This window comes from Eumetopias jubatus, unplaced genomic scaffold, assembly GCF_037043125.1.
Source record: "Eumetopias jubatus isolate StellerSeaLion01/CBP00866 unplaced genomic scaffold, mEumJub1_p1.0 scaffold_11, whole genome shotgun sequence".
In the NCBI taxonomy this organism is placed as follows: domain Eukaryota; kingdom Metazoa; phylum Chordata; class Mammalia; order Carnivora; family Otariidae; genus Eumetopias; species Eumetopias jubatus.
The window spans coordinates 105775819-105783978 of NW_028274817.1; the positions used below are offsets into that span (position 1 = coordinate 105775819).

General features: G+C 38.9%; 1 pseudogene; it reads right to left on the reverse strand.

The window, feature by feature from the left end:
- Positions 1–2271: 2271 nt before the first annotated feature.
- LOC114223575 (small ribosomal subunit protein uS5 pseudogene) lies at positions 2272–3088 on the reverse strand (annotated as a pseudogene).
- Positions 3089–8160: the final 5072 nt, after the last annotated feature.

Genomic DNA, 8160 nt, shown 5'->3' on the forward strand with positions numbered 1-8160 from the left:
CCCAAACACTATTCTCTCCCGGTTTTTGTCCTGCAGCTCTTCAAAGTCCTTTGGGATTCCCCCTCTCTCTGCTACATTGTTAAATGGATGCTCACATCTCTATTCACTCTACCCTCCCTTCTTTAGTGGTCATATCCATAGCCAGGGCTTTTAGATTCCCCCCTGCATACTTATGAACCTCAGTTATTATTTCCAGACTGATCTCTCTGCTGAGCTCCAGACCTGTCTATTCAATACATTGCTTAGACATATGACTCTATCACAAATGGTGACAGACGGTACTTGCCACTAATATCCAACCTCCTTCTCTTTGACCAGTTACACAACAGAAGTTAGAGAAGTCAAATTCTCCTTTAGCATCCTTTCTCACAACTAGAGTTGACCAAATTATATACTTCTGGTCAGTAAGATATAAACAGTAGTCTTGTGCAAAGTCTTCTGGGAAAGCAAAATCTATTCTTTGTTCCCTGCCTTTTATTCTAATCCAGGTTGATGGTTACTGCCTTATCATGTATTTCTTAGTCATTTCAATGTCTTATTTTGTGATGTGTCTTTCATCATTTTTCTATTGTGGTATAGTTTTTAATTGACTTGTAGGAGCCTGTATCTATTCTAGAAACAGATCTGCTGGATAAAGGTACTGAGAATATTTTGTTACAGTCTCTGTGTCACTTTTTAACTTTCTTAATTTTGTCCTTTAATGAACAAAAATTCCCAATTCCACTACATTCTAATTTTTCTTTTTTTCCTTAGGGGTAGTGTTTTTCATATCCTGTTCAGAAAATTTCTGCCTATGCTGGAATCAAGAATATGTTTTCCTATGTTTCCCCCTAACACAGTGTTTTAATTTCATACTTAATTCATGTTTTAGGTAATTAGATATTAATACACACATAATCAAGTTTGTAATTTTTGTTACTGCTTTTATTTACTATCATATTTCCCCCTTATGAAATTCCTCCCTCATGTCAACATTACATGATTTTTCAACAGTATTTTCTTGGTCCCTTTTACTGTTTAATTTTTTTATCTGTATCTTTAACACATCTGCCGTTTCTCTAAGGTAACATATGACCACATACACTTAATATTTGTCTTACCTATTTAACTTGTTGCTTCTATATCATTTAATGGATAGTCCAACATTTCACCTGATTTGAAATGCCGACTTTAACTATGGTTAAGTTTGTTTTTTTTTTTTTTAAGATTTTATTTATCCATTTGACAGAGAGAGCGAGCATGCAAGAGAGGGAGAGAGCGGACAAGTGGGGGAGTGGCAGGCAGAGGGAGAGGGAGAAGCAGGCTCCCTGCTGAGGGGAGCCCAATGTGGGGCTCGATCCCAAGACCCCGGGACCATGACCTGAGCCCAAGGCAGACACCCAACCAACTGAGCCACCCCGGTGTGCCCACAGTATGGTAAGTTTATATCTAAAATTACATTTCTTTCTGTAGTGGTCTGTAGTCTCTTCAACTCCACTGTCTATCGATCTATACACCGATACCCACTTTGGTTACTGTAGTTTTCCAATACATGATACTATCTGTAAGATTAGATACTATCACAAAGCTGCACACTTCTCAGTGTATTTCTTTAGAATTTTGTCTTTGCTATTCTCACATTTATTTGTTTGGATAAACTATAGAATCCCTATTTTCAAGTTCAGAAAAAAAAATAACATGCCACTGGGATCTTCACAGGAATTGAGTTAAATGTATAGATTGGCTGAAGATACCATTATCATCTTTATAGCACTGAGGCATCCATCCAAGAAAATAGTGTGTGTCTCCATTTAGCCAATCCTTCCTCTAAGACTCTCCTTAAAATTTTGTAATTTTCTTCATATAGGTCTTATCCATTTGGAGCTTTTTCTTAAGCTTTAAATTTGTTGGATGGGATTAGAATATTGCATTTTACTTCTACTTTGTTATATTTGTTTACTTTCAAATAATAAGTGTTATTATAAAGTTTATTTGTGAATTCTGTATCTGAAGTCATCAAGCATAGTTGCTCGGGTTGTGTGATATGCAATTCCAATGTGCCTCTTTCATATACAGAACAATATAAATGATACTCCCCGGAGCTGTCTGCAGCCTCATTGTTTTATATATTTAAATGAACTTGGCTTTCCTGCTAAACAACTGTATACTTTAATGTCCCTCATTTTTTATTTCAAATTAGTCTTTTTAAAGAAGAAAGGCAAATATTCTTTGTAAATGTATTAATATTATTTTTTAACAGGCTTTAAATCACTTCATTTTTCTTGTATAAAACTATGTGGTGGCCACATCTGGAGCCTGGGTCCGTGTGGGTCTTTACAAGATGGTCAGTGAATTCCTGACAGGGAGACTTGGTGAATGCAGTCTCTTTCCAGAGGTCATAGGTGAGATAGCCGTAGGTCTTGGAAATGGCATCAAAAGTGGCCTTGGTGAAGTTGCCTAGGGTGGCAGTGCAGCCCTGGGCCAAAGTGTAGCAGGTGTCAATACCGGCCGTCATCAGTAGCTTCTTGGGCAGTGTGTCTGGGGGCAGGGATGAGGTGCACCAGCACAGAGCCACAGTGGCCAGTCACCTTGCATGGGACGGTAAGGGGCTTGCTGATCTTGTTTCCCCACTTGCTTTGCCCCACAGGGATGACGGAAAGCTTGGCCAGGAGGATGGCCCCACGGATGGCAATGGCTACCTCCCTTGGAGTACTTAACACCCAGACCAGTGTGTCGATTGTAATCTCCCATGGCAACAAATGCCCTGATCCTGGTCTGTTGGTCGGCTCGTGCCTGCTTTTGCCCAGGCAGAATCTTCAAAACCTCATCCTGGAGGGATGGCCTCCAGTTAAAAGACAATGATCTCAGAGTCCTTGATGGGCAGGGAGAAGAGACAGATCTCCAGGGACTTGATCTTCATGCCCTTGACCAGGTGGCCCAGCTTGATGATGGGGATCCACTCCTTGTCCTCAGCCTTGCCTCCACGAGCTCCACACCTTAGCCCTGGCCCCAGTGCTGCTGCCAAAGCCTCCTTGGAGGCCAAGCCGGCCTCCCATTCCAGGGCCCTGGGCCCTCCAGGCCCTCCCACAGCACTGATGTCATCCCCCATTTGGTGTTTTCTTGAAGCAGGTAACAAATATTCTTTGTAAATTTTAATTATTTGTCTTTTCCACTATCATCTCAATAGTTTGCTCAGAACTGCAAGCTACAGAAACACTGAGACCAACAAATGATTATGTAGGATGGTTATAGTTACCTAGGAATATAAGAATATGCACTGAAGTAGGTCATGCAACATTTTTCGCACGTGGCTCAGTTGTTTCTAGAACTATTTCCACAATCACATTAAACTCAGTATGCTTAACACAGAACTGATTCTACTCCTCACCCCAAAGAGTGACTCCTAATGACCTTTCCTTTTTCTATTAACTGGTCCCAGGTACACAAAGTTTAAAAAGTTCATTGACAGCTTCTCAACCTCCAGCTAACCCACAAATTCAATCAATTCCTCCCTCTTGATGCATTTCAAATCCATACCTTTGAATTTCTTCTTTACCTGCCGGCATCCTAAACAAGGTTCATGTTACAGTAGTCTGTTTGTCTTCTTTAATTATAACACTTTAACACAAAAAAGTAAACACTTTTACTTCCCACACAAAAGTTTATCCCTACCCCATTCTCTGGGACTAATTTCTGTCCAGGAGGAATGTTCGTAGTCAAGCCAGTAAGACAGCATCAAACTTGATTTGACCCTTTGTGGCCTGAGTCCTCACTAACTGGATACCTTTCCCTGTTCTCTATTCATATTTGATTACATTCTGCCACTGTTCCTGTAGCCTCTCTTCTAACTTCAATGACTTTTCGTACATCCTGGTTGCCTAGAGTCTGGTTCTCCAGAACACACAATCAGATCTCCCCTGCTGAATGCAACTGCTTGAGCCCCTGCTGTCTCTGAAGGGCTTAAGTTGACACCAAGCACCAGTAGCCATCTGCTTTGATCTTGTAATTGGTTTGGATTCTCTCTAACATGACCTCCCTCAGTTTCAGTTCAGTCTTTGTTTAACCTTAGAAAAAATATCTGAGTCTTGTTCCATATTCAGAACACTGACCTTGGCGTCAGCCTACACATGTTCCTAGGTCACATAAATAACAGAGCTATTACTAAAAGGAAGAATTAAAGAAAGCGGGCATGTTTAAAACAAATGGCCCCATGAGAAGGCTAAACAGATAGGAAAAAAAAAAAAAGCAGTTTTCACTTCCCTGAAAAAGGCATTTCTCATGATTCAACCATTAAAATCAGTCAACCAAATGCTTTCATTTATAAATGTCATAAATGTGCAAATTTTTACTTCAAAGTAAGTGCTTAAAACAATATTGCTAATTGAAAACTGAAAATGTCAACATGTTCCATTGTATTTTATTATTTGAAACCATTAGTATTTTATGTCAGATACATAAATAAAACAATGGGGAACTTTTCATTTCTAAGGTGATACTTGAAAATCACACAGAATTTAATCATGCCTGTAAGAATACTTGTTGGAAAACTGACCTCAAATATCATAAAAGCTCTCTAATCTGACTCTTGGAGGTTTGTGCTGCTTGCATTTTCTTCTGAGTGGCAGAAATGGAAAGTCTTCTCTAATAATTATCAATGATGACAGAAGATGTCGTTAGTGCCAGGCTTTCTACAGCAGAGGGAAAAGCATGTAGCTGCATTTCTTATATGCTCAGATGGGTATTCACTAGCACTACAGAACAGAAAGTCAAGGAGCTGACAGCCAAGTAACCCTAGTGTTTGAAATAAAACTCTATGCTTCGAATGATATTTTTCCTGCAATGTCAAATGTTTATTATGATTTACAAATTGTTTTCCCCCAAGAGTAATTGAAGGCTATTAGATAATGATTCTGCATGTGTTCAAAGCATCTCATACAGTCTTAATGAATACTCCTACCTCTCAATAGCCTTTTGCATTAGCTGAATCCTCTGGCCAGTCAAGCCAACCTGCGGCTGTCCAGCTCATTAGAGCCAGGGAAATTGATTCTGAGGGAATTGTTGTATTCAGGGTGCTCTGAAGAGCTTCCTGTCCAAAGGCAGGCCAATCCCTGAGGGAAAGCCAAGAGTCAAAGCCAGGTAGACCAGAAAAAAGCCTGACATCCAAACAGAGAAGCAGTGTCACTGATAGCAGAGACGGAGCCAAGAGTCAGAAGCCAGATGGATATTTGGTTGAATGGGATCAAACGGGAAGCAAACAAGACAGCTTTGGCATAAATGCCTTCCAGGGAAGGCAAGATCAGCATGGTGCTCTCCCAGCTCTCTGGCTGATATGTGTAGAAAAAGCCCTGCAGCAGTACCATTCCATATAAGATGCTCCATTTAGATCATTACTTATGGAGAGCAGGTTACGAACAAAAAAAGAACAATGCCCCTTCCAGTAATTAAAGTCAGAATTTGTTTAAAGAATTAAAGATGAATCAATTAAAAAACACAATACAATCTATTTTATCCAAGACTCTATTGACTAACATTCTCTATTAATTGATTCATCTACACATCCATAATGCAATTATAACAGATGGTTGTAAGAAAGACCCTCAGGGTTTACAGCATTCTGAAGTACTTTCTTAGTGATGAACAAATTATATTTTGAAGGGCTTGGAAGTCAACTGTAATCTGTTTTTTCCTAAAACGAGAAATTAACTCAATTAAACATTTTAACTACCTACTTACGATGCACAATTAAATGACAGATACGGTACTTTTCTTAATCAGAGTCTTTTATTAATCACACCATGCCAGGCAACAGAAAGTTTTCTGACTAGACAAAAACATAAAGATAACACTAAACTTGAGAAATAATGCTTCTTTTCTGCTCTAAAACTAGAAAATTAATAACTGACATGTATTAAACATATACTAAGTTCCTGGCACTATTTTAAATACTTAACATGCATTGCCTCCTTTAATCCAAATACCAGTCCATTTTTTGTATTTGCTATTAGCATATCATAATTGAACACTGTGGTTTAGAGGTGTTGAATAACCTGGGCAGGTTCGTGCAGCAGGCAAATAAAGGATCTCTCACTCTTAATCTACAGATACACACAAAGGGGTAAGAGGAGAGAGAAAAAGAAATATTCCTGCCCATTCCTCCAATTTTGAAATGGCAAACTACATCACACTCAATTTATAATTGAGAAACTGGGACTTGGAGAGAGATTGAAAGTCTTAGCTAGGGTAAAGAATGGAAATGGAATTCATTCTTGGCCTCTTAGGTTAAACTAAAAATGAAATATGAGGTACGTATAATAAAATATGAACCACATGGAATTCCCAATGCTTCAACATTTTTGACATACAAAAATGGTGCTCTCATATGATTCAATCGACTATAGTCTTCTACAAAGCACTTAAAAGCAAAATTAAAAATATTAGAAGTCATATCACCCATACTGCCACTCCCTGTGAAATCACTAATTTGGTACTGATATCTAAATGACTCGTTTAGGCATGCACATAATACTAAAATTTTAAATTTGGAAAGTATCCATTACTACAATGGTTTGATTCAAGTAGTAACTTAGTAACAATGTTTAAAATAACCTTAACATTTTTACCTAAAACTTTCAAAATATTTTAAAACCAAGACTTTATGAATCCCAGATCTCTGTGATGTGGGTAAGCTCTTTAATTACTCTTAACAGCTTAGAAACTAAAACATAAACAACTCAAGTGGATTTCTGCTGTCATCGAATGAGTCACACCAAGCAGTGATAGTAACAGCTTGAGTTACAGGACATTATTCATTCTCTGCTGCACAGTCAACCTCACAATGTCACATCAGGGCACATATTTTGTTTGGCTTTCATATAATAAATGATATCCATGCAACACTATTTTACCTAAGCAAAAATATTAAAAATAATCTGGTGATTAAAAGTAATGAATGAACCAGATGAAAACGATAAAGCCCTGGCAGTTCTGTTCAGCCCATAAGAGCAGTACCACAGCTGGTGTCCAGCAGCGCCATTCTCTCTTTGACTGCAGACTTACAGCCACTGCAAGAACCCTGGCTCATTGTATTCACCATCTTCCATCTGGCTCGCTTCTCTTTTAGACTTGGTCCACAGTCAGTCGGGTGAAATCTCTTGGTTCCATTAGCACTCACAAGTCGTTTTGCATTTGTGGACTGTGAAGGGTTTGAGTTGTTTTATATTCTATTTGGCCGATACTGCACTCTAAACTCTGTGCCTCATTAAATGTTAGTTAATAAAGGGATCCCTCATTATGCAACGAGGACCCAGAAATACTGAGATGAGAGCTGGCCAGAAGAGTTAAGTGACTGAACTTGTCCTCTGGTGAAATGCCTGATCAAGATCCTGAGTAAAGAGTCTCTTTGTGGTGATGTCACCAGCCTACGTTTCACTGACCAGGAGAGCTTTTGACTAAGTAGAAGATGCTTATACATACAGTTTCCCCTCTGCATGGTCCTATGTGCACATTGCAGTTCTCCCAATTTCGTTAAACACCAGTCCTGGACGACTTGATTCAGATTTCAATTACCACAGTTTTTTAACTGTGAGAAATTCTTTCCAGCCCAAAGACGCTAGCTCTTCAGTTCACAGATCATTCTGTACATAACAGTCTTATATCACAATCAGTGACAAGTCAAATCCCTTCTCTCAAAGTCTGTCAGTGATTAGTCAGTAAGCGTCTGTTACTTCATACATAGACAGCAAAGTGTACAGCTAGGGTGCCTCCTTGTTTCCCCATGATCAACCCATGTGGCATTTCTCAAAAATGGATAGTCCAAATAGGAAATTGGGCAACAAAATATAAGTGCACAAAAAGACACAAAAAGTGATAATACTACAAATGACATTCGAACAGAACATGAACAGACTGTAAAAGAGCTGACCATGACAATGTTAACACCTCCATCATCTACCTCTTGCTAGATATGCAGCAGGAGGAACTTGAGGAAGGTGATCTTAGTGACATAGTTAAGGGAAGTGGCTGTAATAAAAAGGATGAAGCTGTTCTCGAGGAGGTGATGCCAGCAACAAAATCTTCCCAAGAAAGGAACTCTTGGAGATATTTCATGACAATGAACAGGTGACAAAATATTGGAAGTTGATCCAATCTTTGAAAAGAGTATGATAATTCACCCAAACATTG